At 41.1% G+C, this 11,626-nt stretch overlaps 1 long non-coding RNA gene across 1 annotated transcript; it reads right to left on the bottom strand.

The window, feature by feature from the left end:
* Nucleotides 1–1,501: 1,501 nt before the first annotated feature.
* Nucleotides 1,502–8,201, bottom strand: LOC133094443 (uncharacterized). Its single transcript, XR_009701465.1, has 3 exons — nucleotides 8,158–8,201; nucleotides 6,952–7,087; nucleotides 1,502–1,639 (listed from the first exon to the last, which is right to left on the bottom strand). It is a non-coding gene; the product is annotated as an uncharacterized LOC133094443 (long non-coding RNA).
* Between the last annotated feature and the right edge of the window lie 3,425 nt (nucleotides 8,202–11,626).

Below are 11,626 nucleotides of genomic sequence, written 5' to 3'. Positions count from 1 at the left end.
ACTGACTGTATCTGGCTATGACCTTGAGTTGGGTACTATTTTGCTGGCTAGGATTCCTGTAAGTTGTCACATTTCTCTCTCGACTCCTGTTCATTCTCTCTTTTTTCTGTTTTTAAATGCTCATTTGTTTCCCGGTTAAACCAGTTTTCAGTGTTGATATTTAATACATCTGCTCTTAATAAACCCCGCAGGATGTTTCTATCTGTGCAAACAGAAGAAAGTCAAATAAATGGGCCTCACAACTGCCACTTGAATGAGCTGCCTATGATCCCAGGGCCCTTTGGTTCCATAGCATGCGTGCTCCTTTCCTCCTTCTTTTTAAAGTCTTCCTGCACCCCATCAGCAGCCTCCTATGGCCAAGAGAAGATACTCATATTCCCTTAAATTATCAGAGTAAGTTCTTGGTTATTTACATGTAAATGAATTGAATCAACTTTTTTGTTTTCTTCTTCTTGAGTAGAAGCCCATTACAGGATGAAAATATATAGGGAGAGGCAAGTGGACAAACTTCTACTTCAATTATTTGCCTCACTGGAGCTGAATAGCTATTATTTTTTGAAGTTAGTAGCTCTTAAATTTTGGAATATATTTCTGTTCCCCAATAACATTATCATGAAAATCAATATTTCTAAGTAACATCATCATCTTCATTAGCACTTACAAGGATATTCTGTGCCAGGCACTGAACTGATTTCTTTATATGCACAGATCATTTAATCTTTACAACCACCATATGAGATTTATCACTACTACTACTATTTTTATTATTTTACAAATGTAGAAATAAAGGTTCAGAGAAGTTAACTTGCTCAAGGTCATAAACACACAGCTTGTAAGTGGTGCAGCAGAAACTCAGAACCCAGCATGTCAGACTCCCAAGCCCACTCAATAGTCAACATTCCAGCAATATTTACAGAGCACCTGCTAAACCCCACCATGATTCTAGGCACCAGTACACAGCGGTAATCAAAACAGACTCGGTGCCTAGAAGAGCTTACAGTTGAGCGGAGGAGACATAGTAAACAAATAAACAGGCCAATTTTTTTTTTAATAAATGTATTTATTTATTTTTGGCTGCAGTGGGTCTTCATTGCTGCGCGCGGGCTTTCTCTAGTTGCGGCGAGCAGGGGCTACTCTTCATTGCGGTGCACGGGCTTCTCATTGCGGTGCACGGGCTTCTCATTGCGGTGGCTTCTCTTGTTATGGAGCACGGGATCTAGGCACGCAGGCTTCAGTAGTTGTGGCACGCAGGCTCAGTAGTTGTGGCTCGCGGGCTCTAGAGCGCAGGCTCAGTAATTGTGGCGCATGGGCTTTGTTGCTCCGTGGCACGTGGGATCTTCCCCGGACCAGGGCTCAAACCCTTGTCCCCTGCATTGGCAGGCGGATTCTTAACCACTGCGCCACCACTCTGTCAATTTTGTTTAGTGAATGAATTTTTCATGGAAATCATGAGTGCTAGATTTTGTTACACCTCATTCAGCAATAAAAAATAAACCCCTGAAATTCCCCAAAATGAAATTGGTCAAAGATCACAGTCCAAAGAAGTAGGCCAATGGTATTGAAACAAAGATCAACTTCAAATGTAGATCATTAATGGCACATGACAATTTTCTTGGCTGGGAAGACTTTCTAAGGTATCCTGAAGATGAGAGAATAGGGAAAAGGGAATACAATCAGCAAAATCCTTAAAAAGAAATGGAAACAAAAAAGAAGACGAAGTCAATTGAGCACATAAAATGAATTGCACAGCCTCGGCCTGCTCCCATCCTGGCCTGGAGAAAGATGACGTAGAGTGAAGATCAACAGAAGAAACAAGTCTCTGAAAACTGGGTAACTTGCTGCAAAAGATTTCCAAAGAAAGCAGTGTAAAATAAACTTGGGGGGGAAAAGTCACCGAAATACCTTCTTAAGAACTCTTTTCACACAGCAGAAGAGCAGAGCATGCGGTTGCTTCCACCTCAGCACTTCTGAGCAGTTGTGTCCATATTTCCACAGTTACACAGAACGCGTTTATATCTAGGGTTAATCTCAGCAACTGAGACAAATAATCCTTGACTACAAATCATAGGAAAGTTTTAGGGCCCGAGTTCCACAAGTGGGGACTATGGGGGATCAAAGTAGACTGTGTTTGATCTTTTAGTCTTATATCCTAGTAAACTGGACAAGAGGACAGCAATATAATTGCGATGATTGTCAAAAATAACTAAATCAGAATCTCTGATGACGGGGTCCGGACATCAATACGTTGGACGTACTGGGTTGATTCTAAATGTGCAGCCAGGGTGAAGAACTCTTGGCTTTGGTGAAAGAGCCGGAGGGTTGGAGTCAAGAAACTGGGTTTGAATCGCAGCTAGAAGGTACCAGCCTTGAGGCCTTAGAGCGAGTTCCTCACCTCGTTCATTCTGTTTCCTCATCCACAAAGTTGAGCACATCTACCTTATGAGCTCTTGTGAGTATTCGATGGGACTTTGTAAGCCAAGTATCTCATGGTGCCTGGTGGAGGGGCCATTAAAGTCGGGGAGAGTGGGTTTTGCACATAGCCCAGTAACAATAAATACATGTCAGATTTGAGTGATTTTGCTAATGGCCACCCATTCAACTGTGCCTGGATAATTAGGAGATGCCAGAATGACTTATTTCTTCTCCCATCACACACACACACACACACTCAACACATTACACACACACACACACAAGGCAAAAGTATCCAAAGGAAGCTGCAAATAATTTCTAGTTGGGGAACAAAGCACCCAGGACCAGGGGAAAGGGAGAAGAGGGAAGTAAACTATGGTCGTGAAGGGCTGGATGAGGCGCTACAACATCTCAAGGTGCTGACAAGGCAGGCTTAGAACAAGAGATGAAGAACTGACATCTTAGAAAGCCAGACAATACTTTAGCCTGAGAGTAGGACATACCTTTGGCTTGGGACACTGGAAAGAAAAACCAAATGAGTTAAGACATTTCTCCAAAGGAAGATGGGGATCCATCCTGCATTTTTATGTTTCCAAATGATATATAGCTGATTCCTTTATAGAGTCCTTATTGTCTGTAGCAAAGTGGTTGCTGCTAAACTCAAGCTATCTAGTCTGAATGTATTTCAGTGTTTCCAGTAGTAACAGCTAACAATTACTGAACATTTTCTATGGAGCAGACACTCTGCTAAGCCCTTAATGTGCGTTCAGAGGACAGAAGGTAGATAGTGACTACAGAATAGATACCCTTGTCTTCTTACCATTTTACAGCTAAGCATGATTTGAGAGTGGGTGGTTTGCTAAGGTACACGTGGTTAGGCTAGTGATGGGAACACAACACGGTCTGGTCCTCTGATTCCAAAGCTAAGGCTCTTAGGATCTGTGCTCATACCGGCTGGTGTGACAGTCCCTTTACTAATCAACAAGAATTTACCAAGCAACTTCTTTGAGGAAGAAACACTGGGGTATGCAAATGTGACAAGCTTGCTATCGTCACATCTTGTACCTTTCAGTGAAGGATCCAGAAAAGTGCACAGCTATCTGTTAAAAAGTTAAAACACACACACACACACGCACACACACAATACAGGGTGCTCAGTTAAATTTTAATTTCAGCTAACCGACAGAAAAATTTTAGCGTAAGTATTCCCCCTATTATATCTGGGCCATAATTATACTAAACCAATGTACTCACTGTTCATCTGAAATTCAAACTTCACTGAGTGTCCTGTATTTTATCTGGCAACCCTGCTGTGTGATAGGTTTCATGGCAGAGATTCAAAGTAGAAATTCAGAAGAGAGAGAGCTCTGGGAACAATTAAAGCCAAGATATAAAAAATGGTGAAGAGATAGAACACTGAGATAACTCTGAAGAAAGATCCCACCTAGTTGTGCAGTTAAGGAAGAATTGGGAATTCCCTGGCAGTCGAGTGGTTAGGACTCCACACTCTCGCTGCTGAGGGCCCGGGTTCAATCCCTGGTCAGGGAACTAAGATCCCACAAGCCGCGTGGAACGGCCAAAAAAAAAAAAAAAGGAAGGGCTCACAGGCGGTATTTGCACTTGACCTTAGAGGTGAATAGAGTTTGCCTTTATGGGAAGGAGCAGAGATGGCATTTCAGGCCAAGGTAATGGTGTGAGCGAGGGCACGGAAGTGGGGAAAAGTCAAGTTATAGCTCCGTCGAGTTAAGAACAGTGAATTGAGCTGGATTAGGAGCCAAGTTTTTCTGTTTCCAGAGCCCATGCCTATAACATTCTACCACTGAGAGGAGACCCAGGTCACACGAGGTAGAAGCCAGGGACAACGGTTGGCTGGGAACAGACTGCCCAGGGATTAGAACGCCAGGCTGAATCCTGTGGGCTTAATTAAGAATAACTCAGTATGAGGAAAGATGCAACCATCCAAGGCCACTACGTACCCAAGCCATAGCTAACAGAGGGATTCCAGGACCTTTGGGACTGAGGGTCAGGAGAGAGGCAGGGTCACAAAGCTGTCTGTCCCCACCACCCCAAGCTCATACACTGCATGGACATCCTCAGGACCTGTAACTTGGTGTGACTGAAGACCAAGCAGTCCCATGGCATTTTATTGGCCAAAGATGCATTTGGCTTCAACTAAATATCAGTATTCCAGGCGCCGCCTCCATTTTGCACTCATTTTTACCAGAAAAGCTACAACAGTGGGCTCTCCGTTGTAAGTCAGAGAAAAAGAAAAAAGCAGTTTAACAAGCTCGTCCATGATTGTGCTGACTCTGAAAATGCTTTTCTGATGAGTAGCTGGGTCATGACAACAGTCATTCTAACCTTATCTTGGCTACAAAAAATGCATCTTTTCACCCAATTGTTCTAGGGATTGAGATGCAGACATTATCCTGCTTCCCATACCCCTTTTAGAGATGAGGAAGCCAACTCTGAAAGATAATAGTTCTGCTCAAGTTCCTGAAGCTGTTGTTGGGGAGGAGGAAAGTGAGCTAAGGCCAGGGCTCTGTCCACTGTGCTGCCTCTCGTTATAACGGTTTGTCTAACAGCTGGCCCAGGAGAGGGCACACTCTGAGACTTAGGTACAGCACATCTAAGGACAGAGCCTCTGGGGACTGAATTTAGGATTTTTAGAGCCCTCCCAGGCCTAATCTTCTGCAAACCAAACATTCTTAATTCTCCTTCCCAGCATCCCTGGGAGACTCAGGAGGTTGAGGTACAGTGACCTAAAGTCCCTGAGAGCTGGATTTTCTAAGTGTGGGTTGAGATATTACAGAGGACTTGTCAAGACACATGGAGACATTTCTTCCACCCACTCTTTAGCCATTCATCAGTCTGATTAACCCCTTTCCTTTCTGAGGTTTAGCCTCCAGCCTCATGACTCATCCATCAACCTCAACTCTCTCCTCTGTGGAAACCATCACCTCCCTTAGTTATGAAATAGTGAGTAAATAAGGAAAACAACTAAGATATCAGAACACCATAGGGACATCTGTACCGCTCAAACTGATTAGAAGGTGATGGCCTGGGAAATCCAAATTGAAAGAAAGCGTGGAGCCCTTGCCCGCTCCTAGCGCTCTATGGCAAGAGAAGGCAGATGCTGAATTAGGAATCCTCATTCACACTCCTCTTCCAATTCATTGTATGACCTTGGGTGAGTCACTTCTGGTGAGCCTTTGTCTCCTCATCTGGACCAATGTATGAGGCAGCTCACTCTGTGAAGTTCTATAACATCAGGTGAGAGTGCCGGATCTGGCATCACACAGCCTGAATGCATAACGCTAGTTCCACCAATTGTTAGAGAGATGAATCTGGGCAAAATACTTAGCTTCTCTGGGTCTCATTTTTTCTTATAAATAAAATAAGGATGCTAATAATGTCATCATTCTTAGACATTGTAAGGATTAAATGACATAATATGAATTATGCCCTTAGCACAGTGCCTGTCACATAATTAGCACTTAATAAGTGTTAGTTATTGTTGTTACAGGTTAGTGATTCTCAAAGTGTGGTCCCTAAACAAGCAACATCAGCCTCAGCTGGGAACTTGTTAGAAATGCCAGTGCTCAAACCCATCCTAGACATTGTGTACCAGAAGCTCTAGGGGTCTGGAACACAGCAGTCTGTGTTTTAACAAACCTTCCAGAGGATTCTGATGCCACATGTTAACGTTTGAAGAACCACGGGTGTAGATGGTTCTAAGATCCCTTCCAGTTCTAGAATTCTATTATTTCCTTCAAGTGTATACATCTATCCAAGGCCCAAGGAAATCATTATTATTCACCCATGTTGTTCCACAAACATTTATTAAATCTCTCTTTATACTGGGACCTGGGGATAAAAAGAAAAACAAGACATAGCCTAAGGCCCGAAGTAGTTTACAGTTCATCTCATGACAATTTATACGTTTAAAATCGTTATTTGTACAGTTTTCTGTATTTGTCCATGGATACTTGAGGTTCACTATAAGAAAACAATATCTTTCTTTTAAAAAGTATTTTCTTGTAGTTACAATTTGAGGAAGATGTTAGCTAAGTGACCTTGAATCTCAGTTTCTTCAATTCTAGAACAGGATTAATAATATCTCACTAATTTGTTGTGAAGATTAATATGATAAAATGTGATGACATGTATGAAATGACATAGTTGGTTACAGATGCCCAGTAATAATCAGTTACATCTCAATTTGAATGTAGTTTATAACTAAGTATCGTTGATGAGCATTGATTTGGCTTTATGGTGTATATTATTGATATACAAAGTAGAGGAAAAATAGATCAATTCATGATACGTTGAAATCTAGCTCCTGAAAGTTATAAAAAGTGTCATCACTTTCACTTTCTTTTTTCTAGAATTCAGGCAATTAAGACCCTCAGAAGAAACTTTGTACTTCAGAGGTGTCAGAGAACTAGCTGGTGTTTATCCAAAAGGACTTCTGATTAACCAGACAGATGGCAGATTCCAGAAGAGTTTCACCCCTTTTGTTTAAAATCCAGAACCTACCCAGAGCTTGAACTGGAAATGAGGTTCCCTGCAGTTTCCAAAATTCAATTCGACAAATATCAAAGACCGTGATGGACTGCCTTTGAAGTCCACAGCTTCTTCGATGAAGAGGGCTCACTCAGAGCCTGAAAACTTTCTACACGTGGGGAGAAAGATAGCAACAATCAATCTGTTGATATGAAGCATTGTGTCTGCTTTTTGTTTATCCACCAGAGCTACTAAAGAGTGTTTGTCTTGAAACTCTTCAGGTAGAGATTTGAAATGTGAACCAAGATTTCACTGCGCCAATAAGTCCCAGGCAGGGAGGAAAGGTCTGCTAAAAGACTAGTCTGTCACCTTATCTACAGATGGGGACATTCCTGCTATTTACTGAATCATCATTTCTCTGGGCACTAGAACTTCTGTCCTGTTCCTCACCCTTCCCCAGCCCAAATCTAAGTGGCTTCTCACTTGTCTCTGAATCAGGTAAGCCTTGGAGTTCTAACAAGGCAGTATAGTCCCAGGTCCTATGAGTGAGATAGCAAATCAAAATAAGAATGTCATGAGCACTTCGATGTTGAAAACTTCAGCTAAAGAAAAACGCACAACCTAAAAGTTGTGAGTTAAGTTTTATTCGGCGACCTTACTGAGGACTCAGCCCAGACTTCAACCTCTCAGTGACTGGCACATAGTAAGTGCTCAGTAATTTTCCTGGAATGAAAAAGAGTGAGGGTAGTATATGACAGGTGACAAGTAGGTTGTACAGAAAACAAGATAAGAAGAGTGACTGAAGAGTTTGAGAGAAGGAGGAGATCACAGTGGGCCAGAGCATCCAACAACATCCTCATTTTACGTGAGAGAAAACCGAGAAACAGGGAGGTTAAGTATGTTGCCCAAGGTCACACAACTAGTAAGTAGTAGAGGTAAGATTTGAATCAAGTTGTCAGACCCCAGGCTCTACCTGTATAAACCTTTTGTATTTTAGCTGTTATGTATTTAATTTACAGAATATAAAAATACAAATATGAGCCAGTGATTTCATGGATATTCTTGTTTAGAATGAGGATAAGAAAGCAATGAGTCCATTTAAAGAAAATAACAGAAGGAGAGTGGTTGTCTGAAAGGACAAAAATCAGGAAGGTGGAATGCTAATGACTAATTAATGATTATTTTTATAAAACACATAATTAACTATGCTAAAAGGTAACAGACCTGTAGTTTACATACCTGCGCAGATAGCTGATGAGGTGTGCTCTATCTTCAGGTTGACTTGACTCAGTGAAAATGTATTGACTGGTTAAACCTTGTTACTGTAACCTTAGGACCTCTCATTCCACTGTCAGTAAATTCCTTTACACTTTGGACCTGGCCTTAAACACTTTCACCTTTTCCTCCCCTTTCATTTCTCTGCACTACTGAACACCTACCTTTCTCTTTAACCTAGCTTTTCACACTCTCAGGTAAAGTTTGCTTCCTAATTTCTCCTATATCTCAGTCAAGGAAGGGCACATTCTCATTACCCTCTACTCCACTGTTGCTTCTGGATCATCTCTGCATAACTTTCTACCTTTTAAACTCAACAATCTCTCCTCTCTTGAAACTCATGTCAGATTATCACTTTCTCTCCATCTTTGCCCTGCTGTCCACCAACTTTCAAGTTACTTTTCCACACTCTGAAGACTCTGACCCCAACAATATTTGAGTGTGACTCCCCTTCTTGAAAAATCTCTTCATTTTTTCTTTGCTGACTTTGTGTTTCTCCACTGAAAAGGAGAGATTTCTTCAAGGTCCCCCTCTTTTTCCTTTCTCCTCTCTCCCTGGTGACCTTCATGTCTTCAACCATTACTTCTTGTCAAATGGCTCTCAAATCCACATCTCTTGCTCAAACTTCCTCTGAGCTACAGACTGGAATTTCCAAATGTCTCTTTGCAATATCTCCAAGATATCCTGGCAGTTCAAACTGTATATATAAAAAAAAAAAGAATGAGTTCACTCTCTTCCTTCTAATCCTGGCTTTCCCTCTGTGCCCCTTGTCCCAGTGAATGGTAGTGGTATAGAAGAGAATAAATCCTCTCTTTCATCATCCCTCAACATACCTTTGGTCACTATGCCTCTTCAGTGGATCATCGTCTTTCTGTTCTTACAGCTGCTCAACGAGACTATCCTGTGTGCCTTACTTCTCAGGTCATACTGCACCAGTTAACATAACAGACTACTAGACTAATGCTAGAACATGGCATACTCTCTCTTAGGTCTCTTCCAAGTGTCTATTTTGTCTATAGCATGGAGTTAAAATTTTTTTATTTGAAAGCCAACAATCTCTCCCAACCTATTTGTCCCCTCCTCTCTTTCTGTATACACCCTATTGTAACCAACCCAGAGTTCCTGACATCACCTGAAGAAACCATTCATTCTTTCAAGAAGTATTTATTAAGTACTTGGTATTAGCCCACCTCTGTCCTAAGTGTTGGCAATATAATGGTGAACATGACCTCTGCGTTTAGATTTAGATGATACAAGCAATGAAAATACAGTGTTGTAAGCACCGATCTAGGAAGATAGCTGGGTACTATGGGCATTCATCTAGAGGCTCCTGACTACACAGGGGCAAGATCTGGGGAGCAGGAAGATACGGAAGACTTCCTGAGCTGAGACCTGAAACGTAAATAAGAATTATTCAGATATAATATGGGAAGGGAGTGTCTATTACAAGAGAAGAAAATGTATGCATAAAGAATTGGGGCAAGAAGGGATGGCCAGAGAAAGGGAACTGAGAATAGAGATTAGAGAAGAAGAAGGAAACACAAGATGTTGTAGAAACCAAAGGAGGAGTGAGAAGACAGGAGCAGACCACAGCATCCATGTTGCCAAGAGGTCAAATAAGATGAGGATTAAAGAGTGTCCATTGGATCTGGAATGGAGAAATCATTGATGACCTGACCAGAAGCCCTCTGAGCAAGTGATGTAGACAAAGGCTAGATCACAGTGGAGAGAGGAATGAATTAAAAGTGAGGCATTGGAATTACAGACAAATCTGAGGAAATTCAAAAACCACTACATCTTTATGCTGTATCCTCATTTACACCACTTTCCTCCTCTCCTGCTTCTTTCCCTATTTTACCTATACTGTCATCCCCAATTCTCTTCCTATTGAAAGCCTAGCCATTTTTTTAAAGATCAAATCAAATACAATCTTTTTTGAAAATTTTTTCCATCTATTGTCTTATTTTATTTTATTTATTTATTTTTTAAATAACAGAACACACTTTATTTTTTAAATTAATTAATTAATTTATTTATTTTTGGCTACTTTGGGTTTTCGTCACTGCGTGCGGGCTTTCTCTAGTTGCGGCGAGCGGGGGCTACTCTCTGCTGCGGTGCACGGGCTTCTCTTGTTGAGGAGCACAGGCTCTGGGTGTGCGGGCTTCAGTAGTTGTGGCTCGAGGGCTCAGTAGTTGTGGCTCATGGGCTCTAGAGAACAGGCTCAGTAGTTGTGGTGCACGGGCTTAGTTGCTCCGCAGCATGTGGGATCTTCCCAGACCAGGGCTCGAACCCGTGTCCCCTGCATTGGCAGGCGGATTCTTAACTGTGCCACCAGGGAAGTCCCCAGATACAATCTTATTTTGAGCTTCCTTGCACTCCTGGCAGTTAAAACGGATTACTCATTACTGGCTACATAAATCTTTGCTGAATTAGCAAACTGTTCTCATCGCACTGATCATATGAAATATCCTTTGTATGTCTGTTATAGTACTGACTTCTTATTACCTTGTAATCTATTTAGTCATACACACCTGTCTCCCTGACTATACAACTTGATGACGAACTAGCTATGTATTAGTCATCTTTAAACCTCTCATAGTTTCTAAGTGTGTTGGGCAGTGGCATCATCCAAATTGAACTCTACTGACTGTTCTTTAGCTTGCATTGATGTAAGCACATGCTATGTATGCCATGATCTTTGTCCTTGGAGACAATGGTTTTTAAATGGTATCTATAATCCTAGGATTTTCTAGAGTCATCTTTAACCTCTCAAAATCTTTCCACTATTATTCACATGCTTTACATATTCTAAATTCTATAAAATGTTATCAGATTGGATCTCTGTATGAATGAATACTCTACAAGCCAACTTTCTGATTGAAGGAAAACAACCCACTCAACTTTTAAGCTCAGAAGACTCAAGTAGCAACTCATTAATGAAGTTAAGTTAATATTCACACATATCTCTCTTTCCAAAGAACAACCTAGGAAATGTTAAACCAAGCCAAAATAGAAAAATGACATTGAACTTTTGGGTTTCTAAGGACTAAAACCAAAAGAATAAGTCATATTCTTAAATTCTAAGTACCTGATGATTATTTGGATTTGATTGATTTGAAGAGGGCAAGGACCATACAATGTTCGATGGATTTATTATGTTGTAGACTGAAAGACTTCCAAAAACATTCAAAAATTTAGTAGTTGGGGAAATTAAGAGCAACTTAGACTCTGTTAAATTCACACAATTGATAAACTCCAGTTTTAAAATATTTTAGAATTTCTATTAGCATGTTACATAATTCTTCTGCAATGGAATCTGGAACTTTTGTCACCTCCCCCCTTTCAAAGCCCCACCTTTCACCACATTTTAAAGAAAAAGCACAGAAGTAGCCAACTCATCTCTGGGTCACTCAGTAGAATTGGGATTAAAGTC

Source organism: Eubalaena glacialis, chromosome 7 (genome assembly GCF_028564815.1).
Source record: "Eubalaena glacialis isolate mEubGla1 chromosome 7, mEubGla1.1.hap2.+ XY, whole genome shotgun sequence".
In the NCBI taxonomy this organism is placed as follows: Eukaryota; Metazoa; Chordata; class Mammalia; order Artiodactyla; family Balaenidae; genus Eubalaena; species Eubalaena glacialis.
This window is presented reverse-complemented; position numbering and strand designations above follow the sequence as displayed.